This window comes from Tachypleus tridentatus, chromosome 11 (genome assembly GCF_004210375.1).
Source record: "Tachypleus tridentatus isolate NWPU-2018 chromosome 11, ASM421037v1, whole genome shotgun sequence".
Taxonomy (NCBI): domain Eukaryota; kingdom Metazoa; phylum Arthropoda; class Merostomata; order Xiphosura; family Limulidae; genus Tachypleus; species Tachypleus tridentatus.
Window position 1 is genome coordinate 33,126,528 of NC_134835.1, and position 16,385 is coordinate 33,142,912.

The following is a 16,385-nucleotide window of genomic DNA, read 5'->3' on the forward strand; positions in this document are numbered from 1 at the left end:
TAAACAGTTATACAATGTCTTATCCCGAGTATAACCTTTATTACAAATGATGATAGCTTTTAGAATTTTCATCCCTTATCGATAGTTTCTCAGAAATTTGGAACGATAGCGTCAACGTGCTTTTCACGGGCATAATAAAGTGGAAACCGATGTTCTATCAGCTGCTTTATTATCAGAAATAGCACCAAATTTGGAGATAGCGAGTATTTTTTTTGCTCGGTTTTATTTCAGGAAAGAAATGAATTTTAGACAAGTGACCGTTCGAATTGCCATTTAAGTTTGTCAGTTATGTAACCGATATATTTTTAAAGAAATAGAAAAAAAGGTTTATACTTATTTTTTTACTTGACTATTTAAAGTACGTCATTAGGAGCTCGATATACAGTATGTGATGGATACTAGAAACGTGTCAAACGCACGTTATCCGGATGTAAGACAAGCTAGTAATATATATATACTATATATATTTCTATGTACCTGTAAGAAGGGAGATAGTAAACGTGGCTGTAAATAGACAGTGCTTCCTAACAGTATGACCCGGCATGGCCAGGTGGTTAAGCCACTCAACTCGTATTCCGAGAGCCGCGGGTTCGAATCCCCTTCATACCAAAGGTGCTCGCCCTTTCAGCCGTGGGACCGTTATAATGTAACGGTCAATCCCACTATTCGTTGGTAAAAGAGTATCCCAAGAGTTGGCGGTGGGTGGTGATGACTAGCTGCCTTTCCTCTAATCTTACATTGCTAAATTAGGGATGGCTAGCGCAGATAGCCCTCGTGTAGTTTTGCGTGAAATTCAAAACAAACCAAATCAAACCGAACAGTAGAAGAAAACAGTTTAATTATTTACCGTCATTTTTAAATATCCTTTCACTGATATTGTGTATGGGCAGAGCCGACGAGAGCGGGGATCAGGGGAAGCCTTGCCCCTTGGCGTGTGTGGGGGGCTTAATGCTTGCTGCCCTGGGGCCCGTAATTGCTCTCGACGGCCCTGTGTATGGGACGCAAATTATTTGAGATCTTTCAAAATTTCTCTTCTAAAAGTTTCTCTCTGTTACAAACTACGATAAGTCAATTTAAGCCTAACTGATACTAAACTTTATGACATGCTTAGGAAATCAGATTCACGTGAAGGCTTTGTCCTTATATGGACCACTTGTGTCTCTAGCCCGTTAACCTCGTTCTTTCTTATAGCGCTCGTGTTCTATGTTAAAGTAAACACATCATATTCATTCAATAAAATCTAGCTAACATGAAAGAAAGTGTTGTGTGAGCGAGTAGTTAGTTTTATATTCCTCAGGGTGTGTCACGCATTCTTGTGTGAACTGAGTCTCCTAACACTAACTCTGTTGGCCGTAAGCTTTGTTAGGTTCATAAGCACGTGTTCAAATGAATGGATTCGAAGAGCAACAATTTTACAACATACCAGAACGTCATTCATATCCTTATGACGTCATCGCGGCTATATGAACTTTCCTCTGGGAAGACGACTTATTTTTCACACATACTCGTCTTACGTAAGTTCTTTGAAAGACTCCTTGCTACACGGACCTTCACAACGGAGTGTTTTTAGCATATTTATTTTCATAAACGTTCAGTCTACTCCCGAAGGATCACATAACCGTTACAGCTTTTGGTCTCTGATTACGTAATACGCGTCTTTTGGGTAAACAATAAATGTAGGCCTAAGCTTTATGAATGACATTCGAGTTCAATTCCAACTTCTTTGTTCTATTGAAAACTTAATATAATATTTGCGGGAATATAGTTCAAATATAACAATTCGTCATACACATGAATATTGCTGTGATGTCATAGAAATGCGAAAGTAAATCCTCAACACTGGATTCGCTGATAGTGTGTTGTGACAGTTATCGCGCCAGCTAAATCTGTGTTCTGTGTGGTAGCTATCTCGATAAAAGGTTTTTGGAAATGATGAAGGTATATCACATACTAATTATCGTCACGCCGTGTTATCTTAACTGTACTACCATGTTGAAAACCTAAATATAATCACCTTTTTCTCGGCTGCATATTTACATGAAATGCTTCAAAAAATAAACTAAACCTAATCTAATATTTTAATGTCACCTTTATAATGCACTCGCACCCCATAATTTGGATTCCATTTTTTTTTTTTTGTAATGGAATGCGAATCATGGACTTCAAATCAATAACCTAGCACGTCAGTCATTAGGCCTTGCTCACATTTAGCTTTCATCTGATCAGTTAATCAAAATTACATCTGAGCTGTAAGATTGCCTGATTCGGTACCTGTTCTGCCTGTTAGTGGTGTCCGTTTTAAGGAACTGTTTGTGCATTCTGTTACCTTCACCATACCTCCGAATTTCAAACCGATTCACGACGATTTTAAAATAAAATAGAATAGCCAGCCAGTCGACTACCATAGTAAGTTGTCAGATTGGGGAGTATTGGAGGGTTCTTCTAACATAGACCGGTGTGTGAGGTCCCTGGAAGTAGCTCGTGAATTTTAAACACATTTTTTTGTACAAATTTACTTATATTTTTGACTACAAATGAAATTTTCAACAAAGCTCAAATATACACAACCACCAGGAAACAGGTAGCATCACATGTCCACTATATAAAGATTTAGAAAGACAAAAGTTTGGGATTGTTTAGTGATAACTTTAGCCAATAGAAGACTAATAGAGATTTATTATAATAACAAAAAAATAATAATAAAAATTTTATGAAAATAAAATTGCCTGATAGCTTCTTTTTTATAAGGTAACTTTTATTTGTATGAGACAGGAATGTAAACTCCCCTCTCTTAAATATCTGTTCACTCTTTTAAATAGATTAAGTACATCTTTAAGTAAACATTTATCTTTGACACTACAGCTGATATGATACTTAACATGAAACATTCCTCTATGGATAAAGTTAACCTGTAATAATAGTGGGAAATAATTAGTAATGTTTGAATGATCTGATTTGTTTTGAATTTCACGCAAAGCCACACAAGGGCTATATGCGCTAGCCATTCCTAATTTAGCAGTGTAAGACTGGAGGGAAGGCAGCTAGTGATCACCACCCACCGCCAACTTTTGGACTACTCTTTTACCAACGAATAGTGGGATTGTCCGTCACATTATAACGCCCTCATGGCTGAAAGAGCGAGCATGTTTAGTGTAACGGGGATGGTTCGAACCAGTGACCTTCAGATTGCGAGTCGAGCGATCTAACTACCTGACCATTCTGGGCCTTGTTTCTCTGTTATCCCTTTCTCTTCTATCTATTTATTTGTCTGTCTGTCACCAGTCTTTTTGTGAATCATTTGTCTAAAATTGAATATAGTCAGTCAGTAACAATGCTATAAAATCAGTAGCGATGTTTGATGGAATACTTCCATGTTTATCCAGACCAAACCAAATCCTGTTTATTCAGACCAAACCAAACCCTGTTTATCCAGATCAAACCAAACTTTGTTTATTCAGATCCGCCCTGACATATTTTTTTCTCCAATAATTTGCGATCTTTCTCATCATCAGTGTCATGTTCATTAGCTCCCCAGTGGCTTAGTGGCAAGTCCGAGGGCTTATAATGCTAAACATCTAGTTTCGATACTGCGATGGGCAAATCACAGAGAGCCCATTGTGTAGTTTTGGGTTTAATGCCAAATAACCAATACAGGCATTGTTTCTACTCTCCAGTATCTTTATCAAATATTTATCCATACTCTTGTCCCAGGGTTGTCTGCTACCAGACGAGATGCTGACGTGAACATCAAGAAACCAAAAAATTCAGATTTAGGCTTAAAGATAAACAAAATCAGCTACAATTATTTGATGAACATGGATGTCGAGATGATTACTTCTGGATTAGAGAAATAGGAAAATAAACCTTATGGTTGAAAATACGGTTGCACTCACCGCCTTGACCTACGGATCCGCCCCTTCCAAGGAATAACGAACAAAGTAGAGCACGTGCTTTAGTCTCGCCATTTATGCTAACTTGTACCGTAAAGCAAACCTAAAATCAAAACCTACGTAATTATTAATGGCTATTTCTAAAAAGGAACTTCGTCTCACAGAAAAAAATGAGTTGGTCCATTATATATTTCACATCTTCTTTAACAAACTTTATTACGTGTCTTGCTTATAAAACACGTAACGTCGTTTTCTACAGTGTGTTTACAAACTCCCAAAGTCGTGAGTTTCTGGCATTAATAAGAACTTCAGCGTCATAAGTTAGTTTCTACAACAGCAGAGCAGAACACTACGTCTATGGACGTATTCATCACGGAACTTGCACGACATAAATCATTCTGTTTCTCCTGAGATCGGAAACAAAGAAGAGAGAGACTAAATTAAAAGCCGTATTTTAATATAACATAAACCAAACGACGAGTTTATACTCATGAAATTAGGGTCATCTAACAAATAATCAAATAGGCTTTACAAATAGTTATTTCCTTAATTGTATCCCAAGGTCCCAAGTATTAAGCATAGAGGAACGTAATATTTCTATTATAGTACATCAACACCTTACTATTTTCCCATAGAAATAACTTCCTTGGAGGATTCCGGCATAAACCGTCCCCGAGGCTATAACGGTTAACCCAACGATGGAGCCGATAAACTAACAGATAAGGTAATAAAGGGTGTATACCAGTGTTTACAGTAATTTGAGAATTGTATGATGTTATTTGGATTGCAGATTAGTAGCAACTGAACAATCACGGTTTGTTGTAGAGCCCCACCGAGTCGCACCCTGTTAACATCTATTTGTAGCGATTATTTTATGTAAATATTACGTCTCCAAACTTTTACGAGCCGGATTTCAGTTAAAACTGCTGTTGATGCACGTGAACAATAGGTCCGGCATGGCCAGGTATGTTAAGGCGTTTGACTCGTAATTTGAGAGTCGCGGGTTCAGATCCCCATCGCACCAAACATGCTCGCTCTTTCAGCTGTGGGGGTGTTATAACATAACGGTCAATCCCACTGTTCGTTGGTGAAAGAGTAGCCCAAGAGTTGGCAGTGGGCGGTGATGACTAGCTGCCTTCCCTCTAGTCTTACACTGCTCAATTAGGGACGGCTAGCGCAGATAACCCTCGTGTAGCTTTGCGCAAAATTCAAAACAAACGAACAAACATAAACAAACTTAAAAGATACTACGGGTCTGTGCGAATGGAAATACTGCGATATCTGTTTCTAGAATTTTGAGGCAAATACTAACAATGTTCAAATAAAGACACATGTATATATCATAGCCGGTTTTCCTGTATAGCATAGCAAGTATTCTGACGACGTAGGTTTATTCTCAGTAATTTAAATTAAATCGTCTTAATGCCGGTATTACTAGAGAAACAATAGTAATTAGTTGCTAGGCTTCTTTCGGTGTCTTTCAGGTAGTAGATAAGAGGTTTACGACATAGTTAAGAGCACTTAACAACTGGCACAGTCTACATGAATAAGAGTTAGAAATATTTAACCATCAAAAACAGGAATCTAGTAACATACTTATTTTTTAATGTTTTCTAATTATATTGCTTTCTTGGTCTGTTAGTTAGAACACATCAAATAAAACACATAATTTAAATTTATACTTTTAGATTGTTTTTTTTTATTATTTCTTGCACGAGAGCTAGCTGCGCTAGCCGTCCCTAATTTAGCAGTGTAAGACTAGAGGGAAGGCAGCTGGTCATCATCACCTAACGCCAACTCTTGGGCTACTCTTTTACCAACGAATAGCGAGATTTTACGTCACATTATAACGCCCCCACGGCTGAAAGGGCGAGTATGTTTGATGCAACGGGGATTCGAACCCGAGACCTTCAGATTACGAGTCGAACGCCTGAACCCACCTGGCCATGCCGGGCCTCTTTCAGATTGATAGACATGTTTGGTTTGTGAAGCGAGTATAAAAACTGTTGTTGCTGTTTTAGCACTGAGCTACATAATGGGCTACCTGCACTATGTAAACCGCAGTGAATTAAAAAAACAACAACAGTGTTTTTGATTCGCTAATCTGTAAACTTACCACTGACCCTTCTGGGAACTAATAAGAAGTGCATCGAGAATTGAGCAAATCAAATGTTATAAATATTTATACCAAAGATATGGTATTGCAAACAATAATGCTTATCAGAGCTACTCTTCATCATCTGTAAACAGGGAAGAAAAAAGTGAATTATCTCAGAGTTTATACAAGCTTTATGTCAGAAGTAAACGAGTTTCAGCGACAAGTATCCTACCAGAGTAATACTGAGTAATGTAGAAAATTAATTGGAGATAAGACACGCACGTGGCGTTTGTTAGTTGCAGATCTTCATGATGTTGGTATACAATTATTATATCTGCAATTGAAAGAATTAGCGCAGCTTACGTGATCACCTAAGACTTCTTTGTCAAAAACTACCTTGGGTGGATCACGTCTTCACAAGTATTTTATTTATGTGATTAATTCAGATTTTTTAATTCTTTATATTGATAATAGAGAGCGCCATCATACTAATTACTAAGTAATTAAGTTATCTTAAGTTTGTTTGTTTGTGAATTTCGCACAATGCTACACGAGGGTTATCTGCGTTAGCTGTCCCTAATTTAGCGGTGTAAGACTGGAAGCAAGGCAGCTAGTGATCACCATCCACCGCCAACTCTTGGACTACTCTTTTTACCAACGAATAGTGGGATTGCCAGTTACATTCTAACGCACCCACTACTGAAAGAGTGAGCATGTTTGGTGTGACGGAGATTCGAACCTGCGACCATCAGATTACGAGTTAGGCGCCCTAACCACCTGGCCGTGCAATAGTACAAGTATAGTGAAAAGGTCACGTTAATTTCATCCACCAGAAGGCATGGCCAGGTGGTTAAAGCACTCGACTCGTAATCCGAGGGTCGCGGGATCGAATCCCTGTCACACCAAACATGCTCGCCCTTTCAGCTATGGGGGCGTTATAATGTGATGGTCAATTCCACTATTTGTTGGTAAAAAAGTAGCTCAAGAGTTGGCGGTGGGTGGTGATGACTAGCTGCCTTCCATCCAGTCTCACGCTGCTAAATTAGGGACAGCTAGCGCAGATAGACCTCGGGTAGCTTTGCGTGAAATTTAAGAGAAACCAAACCAATCCACAAAAAATATCAAGAAATCGATGTGAAAGTAAAATTGGAAGAAGCGTATGTTTTTAATGGGTAGAAGTCTCGGAGAATTTTGCAAATTGTTCATAAAATCTAAGGATCTAACGGAAAAAAAAACACACTAATAAACAATATGAACTGACTCGAATATAAACTAATTAAAACATAAACATTATTAATATATATGAGTAATCTTGTTTTGAAGGACGTAAACATGTCTGAACTCACGGTATATACTAACGTTTCTTGTAAATAACATAAGTTTTATATATATACATAGATAGATTTTTTCATTTTAGATGATTGTTGCTCTGTTTATTTGATTTCATTTCATGATCTTCAAGGAAGCGTTTTAATACATACATATACACATATGATAGTATAAATATGTTTTATCTACTCATAGCTTAAAAAAAAAATTATGTTTCACCATTTCCGAAAAGAAACCCGTAGGCTGTATAACGTAAAACGATTTTACTTTAATAATTAAAGAACCGAACCACTTTTTCCGTTTATATAAGGTCCATTTAGGTTTGTAGAAATCTAATTCAGATGTTTCTATTACATCTCAGTGATCAAACGAAGACACAATCTTTAATAATTAACGAACTCCGAAGCAAGGTGGGGAACAGGAAACGGCACACGAAAGTAGGAACGTGTTCGAGACTTGTACTGTGTTTTTTTACTGTTACGGAGACATTCATGGTCAGTGTGATATACTACCACTTTGGGGGACTTGCTCTTTCAAAGCGGTATGGAAGAGTTAACTAGGTTACCTTTTTTATAGCATTTTTCCTTGGAAAGTTAAGAGGTCTGTGACTCTTTAATGACTCAAATTATACAAGAGAGTGTATTCTATATCACCTCCATTTAGCTTAATTTTACTAGTTTTACATAAAATGCATTTTACGTTGAGCAGCTTTACCAGACAGGATGAATCAAGATAAGTTGAATATCCAATTACCTAACGATTACATCTTTTCTTTTACATGAGCGTTTACATATAAAAAAAAAAAATACGTTAAATTTTAGTCTGAATTCAACTGTCCTTTTTATATGTATACACACAAACAGCATTGTCTTAGTGTTATATCGTTAGCCTCAAAGTTTTTTCTTGTGTGTGAGTAAATAACTGTAGCTCTGCCAGGAACTAAACACGATAAAATAACTTACACAATCAAAATTGCTGACTCTGAGAAATCAATTTCTTCTCTAATCTCCCTCTCTTTAAGAAGAAAGGCACGCGTGTTTACAACGAACATAAACACACATTGTGTTTTCTTGTCCTTAAAGATAATACGTTACTGAGCATGGTTGAATCTAAAAAGAGAGCTGGTGAACACGGTATTAAGTTTTGAAAGTTTTGCGTTATAAGGGTGTCACTAAAATCTCTCTTTATTCGACTAGGGTGACCCAAGTGTCAGTGGTAGGTGCTGTTGGCTAGTTGTCTTTCTTCTAGTCTATTATTTAAAAATAAGGAACAATAAGCGCAGATAATGTTTGTGTATCTTTATCCTGTAACACACCATAATGCTCACGATAGTATATCTACATTCCCCCAAATGTAAGTCAGTAATCAAAACATTAACAATAAAGAATAGAACGATCCAACAATAGATTTACCTCATCATTACTCGGAAATAGAAAAACGTTACCAGGAGAATTATGCGACGCAAACAATATTGTATTCTGATATATTTTTTACACTACATTAGCCAAGGTTATTATATATGTTGGCCCGGCATGGCCAAATGGTTAGAGTGCTTGACTCGGATTCTGATTATCATGGGTTAGAATCTCTGTCAAACTAAACATGCTCATCCTTTCAGCTGCGGGAGCGTTATAATTATTACGGTCAATCACACTATTCGTTAGGTAAAAGGGTGGCCCAAAAGATGGCGGTGAGTGGAGATGACTAGCTGCCTTCCCTCTAGTCGTACAATGCTAACTCAGGGACGGTTAGCTCAGATAAGCCTCGTGTAGCTTTGCGCGAAATTCAAATTTAAAAACAAACACCCACCCCACCCCCGCACACAAACTTATCGCATGGACCCGGCATGGCCAGGTGGTTAAGGCACTCAACTCGTAATCTGAGGGTCGCGGGTTCGAATCCCCGTCACACCAAACATGCTCGCCCTTTCAGCCGTGGGGGCATTATAACGTGACGATTAGTCCCACTATTCGTTGGTAAAGAGTAACCAAACAGTTGGCGGAGGGTGGTGCTGATTAGCTACCCTTCCCTCTAGTCTTACACTGCTAAATTAGGAACGGCTAGCGCAGATAGCCCTCGTGTAGCTTTGCGCGATATTTCAAAACAAACAAACTAACCGCATGAACTTTCGAAAAATGACCTAACCGTGCTCACAGATGAAATAAAAAAAATATACAAAAATATCATTCAAAACAAATATATTAATTTTTAAAGAAATAAGGAATAAAAGACAAGGAAGAATTTTCGCCATTTTCCTTTTAATAGATAAACATAATACGAAACTATTGCAACAAATAATTTTTTCATGAGTTTAAGCAAATTACAGGAAGTTTGATTAATACGCGTGAAGTTAAATTTGAAAAATATATAAGAAAAATGTTTTAAAATTTACACTAAAAACAACACCTGAATGTCTAACGTTTAGGATTAATCGTTTACTGTGTGATAAAATAAAACAAAACATCTTGAAAATGTAAAATCACACGTTTAAAGAATGCAAACTATGAAAGAAAGTAAAATCACCACCTCTTTTCCTATTGCTTGTACACTATACTTATTAAAATACCACCGTGAGAAAAATGTAATGTAACATTAATTTTCTTACACTTACAAACGTCTAGCTGGGCAATTTATGATAATTATTTTGATAAGTATTCAGTCAAGTACGTTTCACTCATTGAAAATTTTCACAAAATAAGCTTAAAGATGTTTATTCAATATTCTGTTTATTCGTGTACGCCTGACTTCAAATCTGTTTATCTGGCTGTTTGATTGATTGTTCTAGATTTCGCGCAAAAGCTACACGAGGGCTATTTGTCCTATCCTGTCCCTAATTTATCAATGTAAAACTAGAGAGAAAGCAGCTAGTCATAACCATCCACCGCCAACTCTTGGCATTGACCGTAACATTATATAGCCTCCACGGCTGAAAGGATGAGCATGTTTGGTGTAGCGGGGATTCGAACCCGCAACCTTCAGATTGTGAGTTGAGCGCCCAAACCACCTGGCTGTGCCAGGGCTCCTTTGTCTGTTACCGCTTCTTCTATCTATTTGTCTGACTGTCACTAGTCCTGTGAACCATTTATTTATCAATCAAAACTAAAATTAACTATCTGTATCTTATATGTCATTTTAACACAAACACAAATAACGACCCAGACATACGGTTTCAAAATTGAAACCAAAACTCAAGAGCTCAAAAGGAGATGGAATAAATATAACATATAATATAAAAATATAAAATAAATATAAGATAAACTATATATTGACTGTTAAAGAATATTCTGTAAACTTAGTTTATTACATGTTTTAAGCACCAGGAGTTTTATAGTGAAGGGTTCTGATGTATTCTTAATTACACGTCAAACAAAATGTTATGAAATAACAATACATTAAAAATCCTTCCTTGTTCGTTGAAGTGGCTTATTATGTGAGATTCGTGAGGTACTTCTGTTGGTTCTACCTTGTTAAAACTTTAAAACTCTCAGTCCATTCTCCATTCAAATATAAAAGTAACATACATAACAATAAATGTTAATAATAAAAACAACATACACAGCAACAGATGCTAATAATAAAAGCAGAATACATAACAATAGATGCTAATCATAAACACAATATACACAGCAATAGATTATAATAATAAAAGCAGAATACATAACAATAGATGTTAATAACAAAAGAAGAATACCCAGCGATAGATTATAATAATAAAAGCATAACACATTTAGCACTTGACAATAATAACATTATTATTTTTAAGAAAACTATGGTTGTAGAAGATACAGATTGATTGTAATTAAGCACAATACTACACAATGTGCTTTGCCCACCACGGATATTGAAACCTGGTTTCTAGGGGTGTGAGTCCGCAGACATATCATTGTGCTACTGGATAGCATACAGTTTGAGAGAAGTATTTCCGCTAAACGATGGCTTCAGTAGCTTAACGGCTCATAACTCTAAACACCGGGTTTTGATACCCGTAGTGGTCACCGCACAGGTAACCCATGGTGTAATTTTGCGCTTATCAACAAACAATCAAACCGTAGAAGACACTAAATACTTAGGCCCCGGCATGGCCAGGTGGGTTAAGGCTTGCAACTCGTAATCTGAGGATCGCGGGTTCGCATCCTCGTCGCACCAAACATGCTCGCCTTTTCAGCCGTGGGGACGTTATAATGTGACGGTCAATCCATTATTCCTTGGTAAAAGAGTAGCCCAAGAGTTGGCGGTGGGTGGTGATGACTAGCTGCCTTCCTTTTAGTCTTACACTGTTAAATTAGGGACGGCTAGCGCAGATAACTCTCGAGTAGCTTTGCGCGAAATTCAAATACAAAAGCACTAAATACGTTATAGAAGGAACATTAAGGAATAATAGAAGATTCTTATGACTAGAAAGAAGACCAGCCAGAAAGATTTGTGGGGCAGAGTTGGTCATGGTACTGCCATTAACCTCAACACATAAATTGAAATACCATGCATGTTACTTCTCTGTGTTAGTTCACGTGCAAAGAGTGTTGTCACAGAGCTTCGGACAATAGAGCTGGCTAGCAGGATTCGAATCCGTTTAGAACCAATTCAAGCTGTACGTGCGTAATAAGAGTGACAGTTAATCCCCCCAGCATGTATTATAGGGAGTTACTGATTGGTTGTGTTCATTTTAGTCATCATTTCAAAATTAAGGACGGTGGCGGGTAGAAAACGTTATTTATTTTTGTCATAAATGCAAATCTTTGTTATGTTTACAATCGTCAAAGTTGCATAATAAAAAATCCTTTAACTTAAGCGTTACAAAATCCATTTGAACAATCATTCATAAACAATTATTACTGTGACAAACAAATAAATCGTTATAGTTTTAAAATAATTCTATCAGTCTCTCTTTTATTCCAATGTTTGTTCTACCCTCAAGCATATTCACCTATTGGATGGTCCAGGACAGTCCGCCCAAACTCAAGACGACACGAAATTATTACTTTATGAATATTATTCAAGGATAATGTTTGTAAATATTGAATAAGGAAGGCCATTTAAGTTAATAAAAGTTAGAATAAGAAAAATAATAGAAACATTGAAACAATAAATTTGTTGGTTTAAATCTATTTATTATCTAATATATTCGTTACATATTTGATAGGTGTTCCTTTTTACCTTATTTACGTAACGTAAGTTTTCTTTTAGCAAATCCACATCGGGCTATCTGCTGTGTCCACCGAGAGGGATCAAACCCCTGATTTTAGCGTTGTAAATCCGTAGACTTACCGCTGTACCAGCGAGGTAATAGTTACGTCATTATATCACCTATTTTATTTATCATAATAAGAATATTTCACATTTACCTGAAACCAAAATCGAAGTTTACTAAGTATCGAAAACTTAGAAGAAAATCTTTCAAACTTTAACTTATTCTTAGCTATTACTTTGAATAAGACATCTTACTCGGTATGTATTATAATGTACCGAAGCTATTTCAAGTCAAGATAGAAGTGCAAATGATAACGTAAAGTATTGTTTTGATCATTACATTAAGATCATGGAGTGTATATATATCATGTTTCTGATGGAGTATATATATTATGTTTCTAATGGAGTATATATATCATGTTTCTGATGGAGTATATATATCATGTTTCTGATGGAGTATATATATCATGTTTCTAATATAGTATATATATCATGTTTCTGATGGAGTATATATATCATGTTTCTGATGGAATATATATATCACGTTTCTAATGGAGTATATATATATCATGTTTCTGGCGGAGTATATATATATATCATGTTTCTGGCGGAGTATATATATATCATGTTTCTGGCGGAGTATATATTTAATGTTTCTCATGGAGTGTATATATCTCACGCTTCTGTAATATTGCTAATTATACAGTATTATTCAACACCATAAAGCAAGAAAAAACTTACTAGTTTTATTTTCCCTAAATGATTATATGAACTGCCATCACTAACAAGTCTAACATTCTGTTCTGTTAAAAGATAGTGCATACGATATTGAGTAGATACTATTTTATAATCTACATACGAGAAAAATTAATAACTGAAGATAACGTTACAGCTTCTTCCTTATGGCGCATGAAGAAAAAAATTCTAAAATTCCCATAGACGTCTTTTCAAAATTAGAACAACTTTAAAACATATTTTGAGCCAGAACGCATTTCTTATTGTGAATGAGCTTCTATTATCAAACTCTCTGAACATGTTTATATTGTTGGAAATGTTTTAGTTTGGATCTTGTTAAAGTGTGAATGATCTCCTATTATTGAACTCTCTGAACATGTTTATATTGTTGGAAATGTTTTAGTTTGGATCTTGTTAAAGTGTGAATGATCTCCTATTATTGAACTCTCTGAACATGTTTATATTGTTGGAAATGTTTTAGTCTGGATTTTGTTAAAGTGTGAATGATCTACTATTATTGAACTCTCTGAACATGTTTATATTGTTGGAAATGTTTTAGTTTGGATCTTGTTAAAGTGTGAATGATCTCCTATTATTGAACTCTCTGAACATGTTTATATTGTTGGAAATGTTTTAGTTTGGATCTTGTTAAAGTGTGAATGATCTCCTATTATTGAACTCTCTGAACATGTTTATATTGTAGGAAATGTTTTAGTTTGGATCTTGTTAAAGTGTGAATGATCTCCTATTATTGAACTCTCTGAACATGTTTATATTGTTGGAAATGTTTTAGTTTGGATTTTGTTAAAGTGTGAATGATCTCCTATTATTGAACTCTCTGAACATGTTTATATTGTTGGAAATGTTTTAGTTTGGATCTTGTTAAAGTGTGAATGATCTCCTATTATTGAACTCTCTGAACATGTTTATATTGTTGGAAATGTTTTAGTTTGGATCTTGTTAAAGTGTGAATGATCTCTTATTATTGAACTCTCTGAACATGTTTATATTGTTGGAAATGTTTTAGTTTGGATCTTGTTAATGTGTGAATGATCTCCTATTATTGAACTCTCTGAACATGTTTATATTGATGGAAATGTTTTAGTTTGGATCTTGTTAAAGTGTGAATGATCTCCTATTATTGAACTCTCTGAACATGTTTATATTGTTGGAAATGTTTTAGTTTGTTTCTTGTTAAAGTGTGAATGATCTCCTATTATTGAACTCTCTGAACATGTTTATATTGTTGGAAATGTTTTAGTTTGGATCGTGTTAAAGTGTGAATGATCTCCTATTATTGAACTCTTTGAACATGTTTATATTGTTGGAAATGTTTTAGTTTGGATCTTGTTAAAGTGTGAATGATCTCCTATTATTGAACTCTCTCAACATGTTTATATTGTTGGAAATGTTTTAGTTTGGATCTTGTTAAAGTGTGAATGATCTCCTATTATTGAACTCTCTGAACATGTTTATATTGTTGGAAATGTTTTAGTTTGGATCTTGTTAAAGTGTGAATGATCTCCTATTATTGAACTCTCTGAACATGTTTATATTGTTGGAAATGTTTTAGTTTGGATCTTGTTAAAGTGTGAATGATCTCCTATTATTGAACTCTCTGAACATGTTTATATTGTTGGAAATGTTTTAGTTTGGATCTTGCTAAAGTGTGAATGATCTCCTATTATTGAACTCTCTCAACATGTTTATATTGTTGGAAATGTTTTAGTTTGGATCTTGTTAAAGTGTGAATGATCTCCTATTATTGAACTCTCTGAACATGTTTATATTGTTGGAAATGTTTTAGTTTGGATCTTGTTAAAGTGTGAATGATCTCCTATTATTGAACTCTCTGAACATGTTTATATTGTTGGAAATGTTTTAGTTTGAACCTTGTTAAAGTGTGAATGATCTCCTATTATTGAACTCTCTGAACATGTTTATATTGTTGGAAAAGTTTTAGTTTGGATCTTGCTAAAGTGTGAATGATCTCCTATTATTGAACTCTCTCAACATGTTTATATTGTTGGAAATGTTTTAGTTTGGATCTTGTTAAAGTGTGAATGATCTCCTATTATTGAACTCTCTGAACATGTTTATATTGTTGGAAATGTTTTAGTTTGGATCTTGCTAAAGTGTGAATGATCTCCTATTATTGAACTCTCTGAACATGTTTATATTGTTGGAAATGTTTTAGTTTGGATCTTGTTAAAGTGTGAATGATCTCCTATTATTGAACTCTCTGAACATGTTTATATTGTTGGAAATGTTTTAATTTGGATCTTGCTAAAGTGTGAATGATCTCCTATTATTGAATTCTCTGAACATGTTTATATTGTTGGAAATGTTTTAGTTTGGATCTTGTTAAAGTGTGAATGATCTCCTATTATTGAACTCTCTGAACATGTTTATATTGTTGGAAATGTTTTAGTTTGGATCTTGTTAAAGTGTGAATGATCTCCTATTATTGAACTCTCTCAACATGTTTATATTGTTGGAAATGTTTTAGTTTGGATCTTGTTAAAGTGTGAATGATCTCCTATTATTGAACTCTCTGAACATGTTTATATTGTTGGAAATGTTTTAGTTTGGATCTTGTTAAAGTGTGAATGATCTCCTATTATTGAACTCTCTGAACATGTTTATATTGTTGGAAATGTTTTAGTTTGGATTTTATTAAATTGTGAATGATCTCCTATTATTGAACTCTCTGAACATGTTTATATTGTTGGAAATGTTTTAGTTTGGATCTTGCTAAAGTGTGAATGATCTCCTATTATTGAACTCTCTGAACATGTTTATATTGTTGGAAATGTTTTAGTTTGGATCTTGTTAAAGTGTGAATGATCTCCTATTATTGAACTCTCTGAACATGTTTATATTGTTGGAAATGTTTTAATTTGGATCTTGCTAAAGTGTGAATGATCTCCTATTATTGAATTCTCTGAACATGTTTATATTGTTGGAAATGTTTTAGTTTGGATCTTGTTAAAGTGTGAATGATCTCCTATTATTGAACTCTCTGAACATGTTTATATTGTAGGAAATGTTTTAGTTTGGATCTTGTTAAAGTGTGAATGATCTCCTATTATTGAACTCTCTGAACATGTTTATATTGTTGGAAATGTTTTAGTTTGGATTTTGTT

The 16,385-nt window shown here is 35.1% G+C and overlaps 1 long non-coding RNA gene across 3 annotated transcripts in view; it reads left to right on the top strand.

Annotated features, from left to right (window-relative positions):
- The window catches only part of LOC143231888 (uncharacterized), a 54,302-nt gene that overhangs the window by 5,926 nt on the left and 31,991 nt on the right, over nucleotides 1-16,385 (top strand). For all 3 annotated transcript variants that reach the window (XR_013017274.1, XR_013017272.1, XR_013017273.1), the window contains exon 2: nucleotides 12,502-12,597. This is a non-coding gene — a long non-coding RNA (uncharacterized LOC143231888). The remainder of the gene's footprint in view (nucleotides 1-12,501; nucleotides 12,598-16,385) is intronic.